The sequence below is a fragment of the Pseudophryne corroboree genome, chromosome 1 (assembly GCF_028390025.1).
Source record: "Pseudophryne corroboree isolate aPseCor3 chromosome 1, aPseCor3.hap2, whole genome shotgun sequence".
Lineage (NCBI taxonomy): Eukaryota > Metazoa > Chordata > Amphibia > Anura > Myobatrachidae > Pseudophryne > Pseudophryne corroboree.
The window spans coordinates 12204424-12220153 of NC_086444.1; positions in this window are offsets into that span (position 1 = coordinate 12204424).

The window sequence follows — 15730 nt, forward strand, 5'->3', positions numbered from 1 at the left end:
ACCAGCTATAGCTGTGGAGACCAGGTCCGAGAGCCCTTCTCCACACAATTCCTCAGCCTTGTAAGATCAACCTTCCATATGCCTCTTTTAGTCGGCATCACCTGTCCATTGCATGTTCCACAGGACACGCCTAGCAGAAATCGACATAGCGTTGACTCTAGAACCCAGTAGACTAATGTCTCTTTGGGCATGTTTTACATATATATATATATATATATATATACACACACACACATATATATATATACATATATATACATATACTAGGGTCTCAATCTCTGCTGATAAGGTATCTAAAATACACAAGAAAAGATAAAACAAGTGTGTGCTAGTAAAATTGGCTATGAGACAAATATACTTTGCACTGACTGCAGCTTCTCAATTTGAGGTGCTGAACCTCAAAAAATCATGGACAATGGTGAAAAACACAAAGAAGCGCTGTCATTGAAAGTATTACACAATTTATTAAAAAAATATATATATATATATCACGAGTTAATGAATAAAACCTGGTATCCTGTAATTTGATAACACAGCATATATATAGCAAGCATCAATAATTATCAGTAGCAGCAAATGATGGACACGTTAACAACTCCCCTAAAGCCATATAACCACCTGTGCTTCAGATGGTAATACAGCACTTGTAATTATAAAAAGCTCATTGCTGAAAGCTCCACTTGTGTGTTAATTGGACGTATAGGCTCATAAAATGATTTTATAGGCTTGGAAGTCCATCCGTAGTGTGAGTGTAAAAGCAGTTCGCATTTGTTTTGTCCACTTTATAAATATCTGCTCCTAATACTTATTCCATATTTAGAAAAGGCTTTCAACGGGTGGCTTTAATTAGCACAATTCGGTGCACAGCACAATGACATTTAAGCTTATACCGCTATTTTAACAGTCTCGTGTTGTGCTTACCCCAGCCTCTGCTGAATGCAATTATCGGTAATTCCTTTTGAGGTGGTGGGCGCCGGCTGCCCACGCCGCTTAGCTGCGGCACCGAAGGAATCGAGGAGAGCAGAATATGTTGGTGGACTGTACACTCAGGACGGTGATCCAGGCGTGAGGATCCAGACCATGAACCGCTCACTTGCAGTAATATAGCAGGAGCCGCCAAAGACGTGCCTGCAGCGGGAGCCATTCGGGTACACGCTTGTAGTCTCTGGTGATAGCAAGAAGCAGGATACCAGACTGGATACTGGGAGGAATGCTTGACGCGTTTCTCAGCCTCAATCCTGGGGCTGTTTCATCAGAAGTACCGCCTCCAGATCCTTGGGCATTTTTATACTCATAGCCTCACTAATCATTGATACAGCTGTCTATAAACAATTAAGCAATTAAAAACTGATATGATGAATGCTCACAGGCTCCTATTCACATAACAAAATTATCTAGAAAATTATAAATAATAATAAAAAGTTTAGTACCTCAGCATTCAAATCATTATGTAATATTTAGAATAAATAAAACTAGACAATGAGGCAGATGAATTTTTTAGTTAAAAAGTTCTTATAATTTAATTAACATATAAATACCCAAATAATACCTATAGATGTCTCATAGCCAAATGATTACCATATATTTGTTTTATTAGATTGATAGTATCAATAGTCACTATAACAAAAATTATATATTCTCCTAGTAATATAAAATTCTGAAACTTAAACAAAATCTCAAGGGCCAATAAGGCTCCTCTAGCAATTCTTTAATGATTCTTTAAAGCTTCAGGAAAAACAGCAAAGTGGAAGGACATTATTACGTTGATTATTCATAAACCCCTAAATAAAGATATCCCATTAGATAGAGATTATATCACGCCTACATATAAACATATGTGTACAGTATCATAAGTTTTTTATTTTTCTTAAAAAAGTGTAAAGAACTGTACCTATTTATTAAATTACTGCGAATCTATCTAACCCAGTATGATATTAAGAGGTCTAGATGGTGACTGGGACTTCGCCAGTACTGTTCAGAACTTCCTCAATGTTCTAAAATCAATAAATATAACATGTAGATCAAAGGAGAGATGGAACCATATTTGGAAACCTACTATGGGGGAGAGATAAGGTTTTTTTTACTGGAAATGGTGGAAAGGGAAGAAGAAGAGCAGTGTACCAGGGATGCCTACCTATAACTTCTATTTACACAGTTATATATTGTTGAGCTCGATAGTATCATTAAGGCCCACAGGAACCATAGTTCCAAGTTTATAGATCCAAAAGGCCTCCTTGCGGCACAACTTCTTATATCTATCCCCCCCTCTAGCTGATGGGGGGATCTGTTCAATAGCTTGTACTTTAATGTCCTTGAGAATCCCCTTAGGACACAATCCAAGATGGCAAGGTAAACTATGTGTTCTATTATCTTTAATAAGAAGCCTCCTATGTTCTTGAAATCGAACATTAAGTGTTCTTGTGGTACGGCCCACATATTGGACCCCGCACCCACACGAAATGACATAAATGACATAACATGATTGACAGTTAAGTAAAGATTCTAACTTATATGATTCATTATTGCTGAATGATGTGATGGTATTACATCGATGTGCTGCATGATCACATGTGTGGCACCTGGGCTTGCCGCATCTGAAAAACCCTTTTGGTTTCGGGTTTGACCCCAACCAATTCCCTGTAATCGCCTCTTTGGTGGAATCTGGTCTAAGCATACTCGGTGCTAATTTAAGTTTTAGACTATCTGCTTTCCTAAAAACAACTTTCCGAGATTCCTGTATATCATTCTTCAGATATTTATCAAGTTTCAAAAGACTATAATTTCTGTTAATGATACGTTTGATCTCCATAGCTGATGAATTGTATTTTGTCACAAAGGTCAGGGGATGTTCTGCATTAGTTTTCCTATGTATTGTAGAATTGGAGGACTTATCTTTCTTAGACGCAAGAAGCCCTTTTCTATCCATTAAACTGACTTCTGTAAATGTTCTTGCTAGCAATTCTTTTGGGTACCCTGGTTTCAAAAAGGATGTAAACATGGCCTCTGCTTGAACAGCATAATCCGCATTATTGGAACAATTCCTGCGAACTCGCATAAATTGGCCCTTAGGTATATTAGCCTTCCAGCTCCTGTGATGGCAACTATCAAAATGAAGATACTTATTACAATCCACATCCTTAATAAAAGTGGCAGTGTGAAGCTGATTATCAATCACCTTTACCGTAATGTCCAAAAAATTAAGAGTAATATCGCTCACATTGTGTGTGAATTTTAAATTAAATTCATTATTGTTAAGATTCTGAACCAAATCCGTGACTGTAGTATAATCCCCATCCCAAATAATAAATAAATCATATATATAGCGCCCAAAGAAGACCAAGCTCGCGCCGTGTCCGCCACCCCAAATGTGGCGCTCCTCGAAACGCCCCATATAGAGGTTGGCAAAACTCGGGGCGAACTTGGTCCCCATGGCTGTCCCCAGTGACTGCTGAAAAAATTGTGATTCAAACAAAAAATAATTATGTGATAATATGAATTGTATAGATGATAATAGAAAATTACATAACGACTCAGAAACATTTGGATCTTTTTGTAAATAATGTTGCACTGCCAATATCCCCTTCTCATGTGGGATATTGGTGTAAAGTGCTTCCACATCGCATGTTATAATTTTATAAGTATCTTTCCAGACAATTTGATTTATTTTATTCAAAAAGTCGGAAGAATCTCTTAGATAAGATTGAAGAGACGTTACGTAACCTTGGAGATGTGCATCAACAAAAGAAGATAAATTAGTGGTTAGGGAACCTACACCAGAAATTATAGGTCGACCGGGTGGAATTGTGATGTGTTTATGAATCTTGGGTAAATGATAATATATGGGGATAACACATCACAATTCCACCCGGTCGACCTATAATTTCTGGTGCGCCAGGTATATGGGGCGTTTCGAGGAGCGCCACATTTGGGGTGGCGGACACGGGGCGAGCTTGGTCTTCTTTGGGCGCTATATAGATGATTTATTTATTATTTGGGATGGGGATTATACTACAGTCACGGATTTGGTTCAGAATCTTAACAATAATGAATTTAATTTAAAATTCACACACAATGTGAGCGATATTACTCTTAATTTTTTGGACATTACGGTAAAGGTGATTGATAATCAGCTTCACACTGCCACTTTTATTAAGGATGTGGATTGTAATAAGTATCTTCATTTTGATAGTTGCCATCACAGGAGCTGGAAGGCTAATATACCTAAGGGCCAATTTATGCGAGTTCGCAGGAATTGTTCCAATAATGCGGATTATGCTGTTCAAGCAGAGGCCATGTTTACATCCTTTTTGAAACCAGGGTACCCAAAAGAATTGCTAGCAAGAACATTTACAGAAGTCAGTTTAATGGATAGAAAAGGGCTTTTTGCGTCTAAGAAAGATAAGTCCTCCAATTCTACAATACATAGGAAAACTAATGCAGAACATCCCCTGACCTTTGTGACAAAATACAATTCATCAGCTATGGAGATCAAACGTATCATTAACAGAAATTATAGTCTTTTGAAGCTTGATAAATATCTGAAGAATGATATACAGGAATCTCGGAAAGTTGTTTTTAGGAAAGCAGATAGTCTAAAACTTAAATTAGCACCGAGTATGCTTAGACCAGATTCCACCAAAGAGGCGATTACAGGGAATTGGTTGGGGTCAAACCCGAAACCAAAAGGGTTTTTCAGATGCGGCAAGCCCAGGTGCCACACATGTGATCATGCAGCACATCGATGTAATACCATCACATCATTCAGCAATAATGAATCATATAAGTTAGAATCTTTTCTTAACTGTCAATCATGTTATGTCATTTATGTCATTTCGTGTGGGTGCGGGGTCCAATATGTGGGCCGTACCACAAGAACACTTAATGTTCGATTTCTAGAACATAGGAGGCTTCTTATTAAAGATAATAGAACACATAGTTTACCTTGCCATCTTGGATTGTGTCCTAAGGGGATTCTCAAGGACATTAAAGTACAAGCTATTGAACAGATCCCCCCATCAGCTAGAGGGGGGGATAGATATAAGAAGTTGTGCCGCAAGGAGGCCTTTTGGATCTATAAACTTGGAACTATGGTTCCTGTGGGCCTTAATGATACTATCGAGCTCAACAATATATAACTGTGTAAATAGAAGTTATAGGTAGGCATCCCTGGTACACTGCTCTTCTTCTTCCCTTTCCACCATTTCCAGTAAAAAAAACCTTATCTCTCCCCCATAGTAGGTTTCCAAATATGGTTCCATCTCTCCTTTGATCTACATGTTATAATATTTATTAATTTTAGAACATTGAGGAAGTTCTGAACAGTACTGGCGAAGTCCCAGTCACCATCTAGACCTCTTAATATCATACTGGGTTAGATAGATTCGCAGTAATTTAATAAATAGGTACAGTTCTTTACACTTTTTTAAGAAAAATAAAAAATAAAAAACTTATGATACTGTACACATATGTTTATATGTAGGCGTGATATAATCTCTATCTAATGGGATATCTTTATTTAGGGGTTTATGAATAATCAACGTAATAATGTCCTTTCACTTTGCTGTTTTTCCTGAAGCTTTAAAGAATCATTAAAGAATTGCTAGAGGAGCCTTATTGGCCCTTGAGATTTTGTTTAAGTTTCAGAATTTTATATTACTAGGAGAATATATAATTTTTGTTATAGTGACTATTGATACTATCAATCTAATAAAACAAATATATGGTAATCATTTGGCTATGAGACATCTATAGGTATTATTTGGGTATTTATATGTTAATTAAATTATAAGAACTTTTTAACTAAAAAATTCATCTGCCTCATTGTCTAGTTTTATTTATTCTAAATATTACATAATGATTTGAATGGCGAGGTACTAAACTTTTTATTATTATTTATAATTTTCTAGATAATTTTGTTATGTGAATAGGAGCCTGTGAGCATTCATCATATCAGTTTTGAATTGCTTAATTGTTTATAGACAGCTGTATCAATGATTAGTGAGGCTATGAGTATAAAAATGCCCAAGGATCTGGAGGCAGTACTTCTGATGAAACAGCCCCAGGATTGAGGCTGAGAAACGCGTCAAGCATTCCTCCCAGTATCCAGTCTGGTATCCTGCTTCTTGCTATCACCAGAGACTACAAGCGTGTCCCCAAACGGCTCCCGCTGCAGGCACGTCTTTGGCGGCTCCTGCTATATTACTGCAAGTGAGCGGTTCATGGTCTGGATCCTCACGCCTGGATCACCGTCCTGAGTGTACAGTCCACCAACATATTCTGCTCTCCTCGATTCCTTCGGTGCCGCAGCTAAGCGGCGTGGGCAGCCGGCGCCCACCACCTCAAAAGGAATTACCGATAATTGCATTCAGCAGAGGCTGGGGTAAGCACAACACGAGACTGTTAAAATAGCGGTATAAGCTTAAATGTCATTGTGCTGTGCACCGAATTGTGCTAATTAAAGCCACCCGTTGAAAGCCTTTTCTAAATATGGAATAAGTATTAGGAGCAGATATTTATAAAGTGGACAAAACAAATGCGAACTGCTTTTACACTCACACTACGGATGGACTTCCAAGCCTATAAAATCATTTTATGAGCCTATACGTCCAATTAACACACAAGTGGAGCTTTCAGCAATGAGCTTTTTATAATTACAAGTGCTGTATTACCATCTGAAGCACAGGTGGTTATATGGCTTTAGGGGAGTTGTTAACGTGTCCATCATTTGCTGCTACTGATAATTATTGATGCTTGCTATATATATGCTGTGTTATCAAATTACAGGATACCAGGTTTTATTCATTAACTCGTGATATATATATATATATATTTTTTTTTAATAAATTGTGTAATACTTTCAATGACAGCGCTTCTTTGTGTTTTTCACCATTGTCCATGATAAGGTATCTGTCCACGCTGCTACAGCGCTATAAACCCATGCCGACACAATCGCCGGTCTGAGTAGTGTACCAGAATGTGTGTAAATGGACTTCAAAGTACTTTTACTGCATGCTATCTGCAGGATCCCTGAGGATAGCTGTTAAGTCAGCGCTAACTTTTGGGTAAACGTGACAAGCTTTGTCCACCCTAGGGGAAGATTCCCATCGTATCCTGGCCCTAGTAGGGAAAGGATACTCCCTGAGAATTCTTTGTGGGAATCTGCAGTCTCTTGTCTGGAGATTCCCGCTCTTTTTCCTCATGAGAGGAGGGAAATTTACCTCAGCTTTCTTCCCCTTAAACATGTGTACCCTTGTGTCAGGGACAGATGAGTCATCAGTGATATGCAAATCATCTTTTATTACAATAATCAAATATTGAATATTTTTCTGCCACTTTGGCTGTAACTTTGCATTATCGTAGTCGACACTGGAGTCAGACTCCGTGTCGATATCAGTGTCTATTATTTTGGATAGTGAGCGTTGTGAGACTCTGAAAGTCTCTGCGACATAGGGACAGACATGGGTAGATTCCCTGTCTGTTCTCTAATCTTTTGTGCAATAAATTTACCTTAGCACTTAATTTCACATATCCAAACAGGTGTCGGCGCTGTCGACGGAGACACCACTCGCACACACATTTGCTCCATCTCCTCCTTAGGGGAGCCTTTTACCTCAGACATGTCGACACACATGTACCGACACACCACACATTCAGGGAATGCTCATCTGAAGATAATTCCCCCACAAGGCCCTTTGGAGAGACAGAGAGAGAGTATGCCAGCACACACCCCAGCGCTATATGACCCAGGAAAAAACACAGCAATTTAATGTTTACCCAGTAGCGCTGTTATTATCTGTGCCGAATTATGTGCCCCCCCCCCCCTCTTCTTTAAAACCCTCTCTTCTACCGTGGTATAAGCAGGGGAGAGACCGGGGAGCTTCCTCTCAGCGGTGCTGTGGAGAAAAACATGGCGCTGGTGAGTGTTGAGGGAGAAGCCCCGCCCCCTCGACGGCGGGCTTCTGTCCCGCTAAAAGTGTAAAATTGGCGGGGGCTCCTGCATATATACAGTGTCCAGCTGTATATATGCTCCTTTTGCCAAATAAGAGGTTTATATTGCTGCCCAGGGCGCCCCCCCTTGCGCCCTGCACCCTTACAGTGACCGGAGTATGTGAGGTGTGTGGGAGCAATGGCGCACAGCTGCAGTGCTGTGCGTTACCTCAGTGAAGATCATGAAGACTTCTGCCGCCTGTGAAGTCTTCTTTGCTTCTCATACTCACCCGGCTTTTGTCTTCCGGCTCTGCGAGTGGGACGGCGGCGCGGCTCTGGGACCGGACGGCGAGGGTGAGATCCTGCGTACCGATCCCTCTGGAGCTAATGGTGTCCAGTAGCCTAAGAAGCAGAACCTAGCTTCAGAGAGTAGGGCTGCTTCTCTGCCCTCTGTCCCACGATGCAGGGAGTCTGTTGCCAGCAGAGCTCCCTGAAAATAAAAAACCTAACAAAATACTTTCTCTCAGCAAACTCAGGAGAGCTCACTGAAAAGCACCCAGCTCGTCTGGGCACAGTATCAAACTGAGGTCTGGAGGAGGGGCATAGAGGGAGGAGCCAGTGCACACCAGAACCTAAATTCTTTCTTAAAGTGCCCATGTCTCCTGCGGAGCCCGTCTATCCCCATGGTCCTTACGGAGTCCCCAGCATCCACTAGGACGTTAGAGAAATTTTCTTTGATACCTGAAATTTTGCGTCCGGATGTTTCCAAGCTGCCGTCATGAGCGCATCCAGCTCCTCCGAAACTGGAAAGGTCACCGGCAGTTTTTGGTTGGTGCCAAACCTTGAAGGACGCAAGGTATCCTGTTCCGTCTCCACTACCTGTAATACTGAGCGAATAGCAGTAATAAGCGCCTCGAAACCCATACACCTGATCGTCATCAGTATCCTGTACATCTACCGCCCCCTCCAATAGCGGCATATCATCATCAGAGTCGTGTAATACTGAGGCTAGCAACCTCTTTTTTGAAACCTGGGGAGGGGAAGTTAAGGACGGGACCTGGGAAGGGAGCACAGCCCTAGAGAGCCCTTCAACTGACTTGCCAGGGACCGAGCCCATGCTGGCTCCAGCTCAGGCACCGGGACAAGCTGTTGGAACCGGGCCGCCTCTCTATCTTCCCGAGAAGCCTTCAGTTCCCTAGTTAACAGTGACATTACTTCAGTAAGCTGTGTTGTCCAAACAGGAGTGCTCTGCGGCTGTGATGAGGGCTGAACAGAAGGCTCCGACACACAATCCCCACATAACAGGGAATTCTCAGACTGTCCCTGAGTGAACTTTGCAGAACATTTCTGACATTGAAAAACTTTCTGTGCAGCCTTGAACCCTTTCCAGCCATGGCAGCACCTGTCACCCAGCCACACACACACAGTAATAGGCAGAAGGGGGGTGGGGGTGGGGGAAGAGTAGTAAAGGAGTGCAGCCACACCCGCCCTGTGAGTCCTGAACGCCACTGTGCAGTGTCAGGAACGTTCAGTAAATTACAGGTGCCTCACACGATCCCTTAGTGCCCCACAAAACACTCCACTGAAACTGCTCACTGTGTCCTGGGATGAAGCTGCTGAACCTCCGTGCAGCGTTGGAAAATGGCCGCCAGCACGCACTGAGCCGCCGGGGCTGTTGGGAGCTGAGAGCCCATAGCGGGATTAAGCTCCGCCCCCCGTTATGACACCCAATTCAAACTCCAGAGGCGCCAGCGGTAATCGTAGTGGGGGGAGCCCTGCATCCCCCGCCGGCAATGTGAGCCGCGGCTGGGGGTATGCTTACCTCTGCCGCGCTGCCGGTCCTTGTGTGCTGATGGAGTGGCCCTGACGCGCCACATGCGGCGGTGTCCGGCCATCTCCAGAGAGCCAGCGTCTCTTCAGCCGGGGAACCAGCCCAAGCTGCACGCAGCTGCGATGGGACCCCGTCGGCAGCTCCCGCGGTGCAGAGCTGCCAGTCTGTGAAGAAAGAAGAGAAAAAGTTTTGTTTTTTTAAATAATAAAAATAAATAAATCTTTCGGAGCAATCCCAAGAGTGACCAGCTCCCTTGGGCACAAAATAAAGACTGGCTTGGAGGGGGGACATAGTAGGGGAGGAACTAGCCACATTGTTAAAGTTTTAAAGTACCAGCTCCCAGTTACTGCCTACTATATCCCCATTGTAACTGCTCTCCAGTGTCCCCTAGTGGATGAAGGAGAAATCCTATTTTATCTTATGTCGTAGAGGATGCTGGGGTCCACATTAGTATCATGGGGATGTACCAAAGCTCCCAGAACGGGAGGGAGAGCGCGGAGGTGATTGACCAAACTTAAGGTCCTCAGAGGCCAACGTATCGAACTTGTAGAACCTAGCAAACGTGTTCGACCCAGACCAAGTAGCCGCTTGGCAAAGCTGTAAAGCCGAGACACCCCGGGCAGCCGCCCAGGAAGAACCCACCTTAGGAGTAGAGTGGGCCTTAACAGATTTTGGACATGGCAATCCTGCTGTAGAATATGCATGCTGATTAGTGAACCTGATCCAGCGAGAAATCGTCTGCTTAGAAGCAGGACACCCAATTTTCTTGGGATCATACAGGAGAAACAGAGAGTCTGATTTTCTGTGACGAGAAGTTCTCTTCACCTAGATCTGCAAAGCCCTCACAACATCCAAGGACTTTGATGTAATTGAGGAGTCAGTAGCTGCTGGCACCACAATAGGTTGGTTAATATGAAAAGCCGACACAACCTTTGGAAGGAACTGCTGACGCGTCCTGAGCTCAGCTCTATATTCATGGAAGATTAAGTAGGGGCTTTTACAGGACAAAGCCCCCAATTCCGACACACATTGAGCAGAAGCTAAGGCCAACAAAGTGACAGCCTTCCACATGAGAAACTTGACCTCAGCTTCCTGTAAAGGCTCAAACCAATCCGATTGCAGGAAATGCAACACCACGTTAGGATCCCAGGGTGCCATTGGCGCCAAAAAGGGAGGCTGGATGTGCAGAACCCCTTCCAAAAAAGTTTGAACCTCAGGGAGGGCAGCCAATTGTTTCTGGAAGAAAATGGCTAACTTCTTGGATTCACACCAAGAGACATATTTTTTCCAAATGCGATGATAATGTTTATACGTTACTCCCTTCCTAGCCCGTCACAGGGTAGAAATAACCTTGCTCGGAATACCCTTCCGAAGTAAGATCTGGTGTTCAACCTCCATGCTGTCAAACGTAGCCGTAGTAAGTCTTGATAAGCGAACGGCCCCTGTTGCAGAAGGTCCTCTCGAAGAGGAAGAGGCCTCGGATTTTCCAGCAATAACTCCAGAAGGCCTGCGTACCAAGACCTCTTTGGCCAGTCTGGAGCAATGAGGATCGCCTGAACTCTTGTTCTTTTTATTCGTTTGGGAATCCTTGGGATGAGTGGAAGTGGAGGGAACACGTACACTGACTTGAACACCCACGGAGTTACCAGGGCGTCCACCGCCACTGCTTGTGGGTCTCTCAACGTGGAACAGTACCTCCGAAGCTTCCTGTTGAGACAGGAGGCCATCATGTCTATTTGAGGTACACCCCAAAGACTTGTCACCTCTGCGAACACCTCCGGATGAAGGCCCCACTCTCCTGGTTGGAGATCGCGCCTGCTGAGGAAGTCGGCTTCCCAGTTGTCCACTCCTGGAATGAAGATTGCTAACAGCGCCACTGCGTGCCTTTCTGCCCAGAGGAGGATTCTTGTCACCTCTGACATTACAGCTCTGCTCTTCGTTCCACCCTGTCGGTTTATGTAGGCCACCGTCGTGACATTGCCCGACTGCACTTGAATGGCCTGATCTTGCAGAAGGTGTGCTGCTTGTAGAAGACCGTTGTACACGGCTCTTAGTTCCAGGATGTTTACTGGAAGAAGGGATTCCTGACTTGGCCACCTTCCTTGGAAGGTTTCCTCTTGGGTGACTGCGCCCCAACCTCGGAGACTTGCATCCGTGGTTAGAAGGATCCAGTTCTGAACCCCAAACCTGCGGCCTTCCAGAAGGTGAGGCATTTGGAGCAACCAGAGGAGTGAAATCCTTGCTTTCGGCGACAGACGTATCCTCTGGAGCATGTGCAGGTGAGATCCCGACCACTTGTCTAGGAGATCCAGTTGGAATGACAGTGCATGAAATCTTCCGTACTGTAGAGCCTCATAGGAGGCAACCATCTTCCCCAGAAGGCGAATGCACTGATGAACCGATACCCGGGCAGGCTTCAAGACATCCCGGACCATCGATTGTATCACCAACGCTTTCTCCACCGGCAGAAACACCCTCTGCATCTCCGTGTCGAGGATCATCCCCAGGAAAGACAATCTCCTTGTCGGCTCTAAATGTGACTTTGGAAGGTTCAGGATCCAACCATGTTCCCTGAGCAGATGAGTCGTGAGAGCAATGGACTGTAACAACGTGTCCCTGGACGATGCCTTTATCAGCAGATCGTCCAGATATGGAATTATGGCCCTCATTCCGAGTTGTTCGCTCGTTAGCTGCTTTTAGCAGCATTGCACACGCTAGGCCGCCGCCCTCTGGGAGTGCATCTTAGCATAGCAGAATTGCGAACGAAAGATTAGCAGAATTGCTACTAAATAATTCTTTGCAGTTTCTGAGTAGCTCCAGACCTACTCACGAATTGCGATCAGCTCAGTCCGTTTAGTTCCTGGTTTGACGTCACAAACACGCCCTGCGTTCGCCTAGCCACTCCCCCGTTTCTTCAGACACTCCCGCGTTTTTCCCTGACACGCCTGCGTTTTTTTAGCCAACGCCGGGAAAATGCTGAGTTGCCGCCCAGAAACGCCCCTTTCCTGTCAATCATTTACCAAACAGCAGTGCGACTGAAAGCACCGCAGAAGCTACAGCAAAACAGCGAAGTTTTTATTAAAATAACTAAGCGCATGCGCTCTGCGTACCATGCGCATGCACATTTAGCAGATAATCACAACATAGCGAAAATCAGCAACGAGCGACAACTCGGAATGACCCCCTGTCTGCGGAGAACCATAATCTCTCCCATCATTTGGTGAACAACCTCGGTGCCGTGGAGAGACCGAATGGCAGTGCCTGGAACTGATAGTGACTAACAGTGCAAATCTGAGACAAGCCTGGTGAGGTGGCCAAATCGGAATGTGGAGGTACGCATCCTTGTTATCCAGGGATACCAGAAACTCTCCCTCCTCCAGACCTGAGATCACCGCTCTCAGAGACTCCATTTTGAATTTGAACTCCCTCAGATAAGGGTACGGTACCAAGAAAAGGTTTGAATAGTAACCCATGTGTTGCAGATGAGGTGGAACTTGAACAATGACCTCTGACATTTCCAATTTTTGGATGGCCCTTTCCATCAGTAAAGCTGGCAAGCCTGATTTGAGGAATCGGGAGTTCTTGAAACTACAGCCTGTGCCCCTGGGACACAATGGGGATCATTCCGAGTTGATCGTAGCTGTGCTAAATTTAGCACAGCCATGATCAGGCACTCAGACATGCGGGGGGACGCCCAGCACAGGGATAGTCCGCCCCGAATGTCAGTGCCGCCCCCCCCAGGCAGAAATGCAAAAGCATCGCACAGCAGCGATGCTTTTGCATTTGAGGAGTAACGCCCGGCCAGCGCAGCTATTGCGGCTGGCCGGGAGAACCTCTTCGCTGCCCGGGTCCTGACCAAACTTCACTAGATTTCTTTATGGGCTACCCTAGTTGAAATCTGAGATATCATTCCCTTAATGGAAGCCAGCCATTGGGGCTCAGAGTCAGGAGCTTGAAACATGGTACAGGTTGAGTATCCCATATCCAAATATTCCGAAATACGGAATATTCCGAAATACGGACTTTTTTGAGTGAGATAGTGAAACCTTTGTTTTTTGATGACTCAATGTACACAAACTTTGTTTAATACACAAAGTTATTAAAAATATTGTATTAAATGACCTTCAGTCTGTGTGTATAAGGTGTATATGATGGTTATAAGGTGTATATGATGTGTATAAGGTGTATATGAAACATAAATGAATTGTGTGAATGTAGACACACTTTGATTAATGCACAAAGTTATTAAAAATATTGGCTAAAATGACCTTCAGGCTGTGTGTATAAGGTGTATATGATGTGTATAAGGTGTATATGATGTGTATAAGGTGTATATGTAACATAAATGCATTCTGTGCTTAGACTTAGGTCCTATCGCCATGATATCTCATTATGGTATGCAATTATTCCAAAATACGGAAAAATCCGATATCCAAAATACCTCTGGTCCCAAGCGTTTTGGATAAGGGATACTCAACATGTATTACATTCCTTAGTACATGGAATGGATTCCTCTGGAGAAGATACTTCCTCTGCAGCATAAAACACAGAGGGGGTCATTCAGAGTTGATCGCTAGCTGCCGTTGTCACTGCGCAGCGATCAGGCTAAAAATCGGCATTTCTGCGCATGCGTATGGGCCGCAGTGCGCACGCGCGACGTACTTTCACACAAAACTGCAGTTTTACACAAGGTCTAGCGGAGCTTTTCAGTCGCACTGCTGATCGGTGAGTGATTGACAGGAAGTGGGTGTTTCTGGGAGGTAACTGACCATTTTCCGGGAGTGTGCTAAAAAACGCAGGCGTGCCTGGTGAAACGGGGGAGTGGCTGGCTGAACGCAGGGCGTGTTTGTGACGTCAAAACAGGAACTAAACTGTCTGCAGTGATCGCAAGGTAGGAGTAGGTCTGGAGCTACTTAGAAACTGCATGAAAATATTTTTGAGCAGTTCTGCGAACCTTTCGTTCGCACTTCTGCTAAGCGAAGATACACTCGCAGAGGGCGGCGGCCTAGCGTGTGCAATGCTGCTAAAAGCAGCTAGCGAGCGAACAACTCGGAATGAGGGCCAGAGTCGCTGGACATGGCTATGTGAGAAACTCACATACACCCACAGGAAAATGTCAGACACAGTTTCCCCCAAGTACCTTCAAAGGAACACAGTGTTTGGAGCCAGCACACACACAGCGCTATATCAGGTATAAATACCTGCCGCTGACTGCGCACCCTTAATAGACTACACAGTAAACTACCGCCTCTCCCCCTTCTACAACCCCCTGGTACCGCACAGGATAGTTGAAGTCGTGTGGAGGTAAAGCGCTCCCCGTCAGCGTCTCAGTCTACGGATCTGCAGGGAGAAAATGGCGCTGGTGAGAAGCTCCGTCCCCGGAACATGGCGCGTCTTCCTGCACTTTGAAATCTTTATACTGGCCGGAGGAATGGTGCTAGCAGCGTTCAGAGGTCCCCGATAGCCTGAGTGACCAGTTTAGGGTATTTGCGCTGGCTCAGGGCACCCCTCCTAGCGCCGCACTGTGTACCACTGAGCCTCCGGAGTGCAGTGTCAGTACTGCGCTCCACCCTGTTGCTACAATCACACTCGCCATCGGAATCTTCTGGTTCTGTTAGGGGGTGGCGGCATGCTGCGGGAGTGAGCGGTCGCCTCGGGTGGCTAACAATCATCACCCTCAGGAGCTCAGTGTCCGGTCAGCAGGGATAGTGGCCATAAACCTCTCAGGGTTGGACACTACTCCCCCCCACCCCCCCCGTCCCACAAAGCAGGGAGGCTGTTGCCAGCAGCCACCCTGTAACTAAACACTCTTAGAAAAAAAAATTAAACCAAAGAAGCTCTAGGAGCTCCCCTAGCTGTGACCGGCTCCTCCGGGCACATTTTTAAACCGAGTCTGGTAGGAGGGGTATAGAGGGAGGAGCCGGCCCACACTATTAAACTCTTAAAGTGCCAGTGGCTCCTAGTGGACACGTC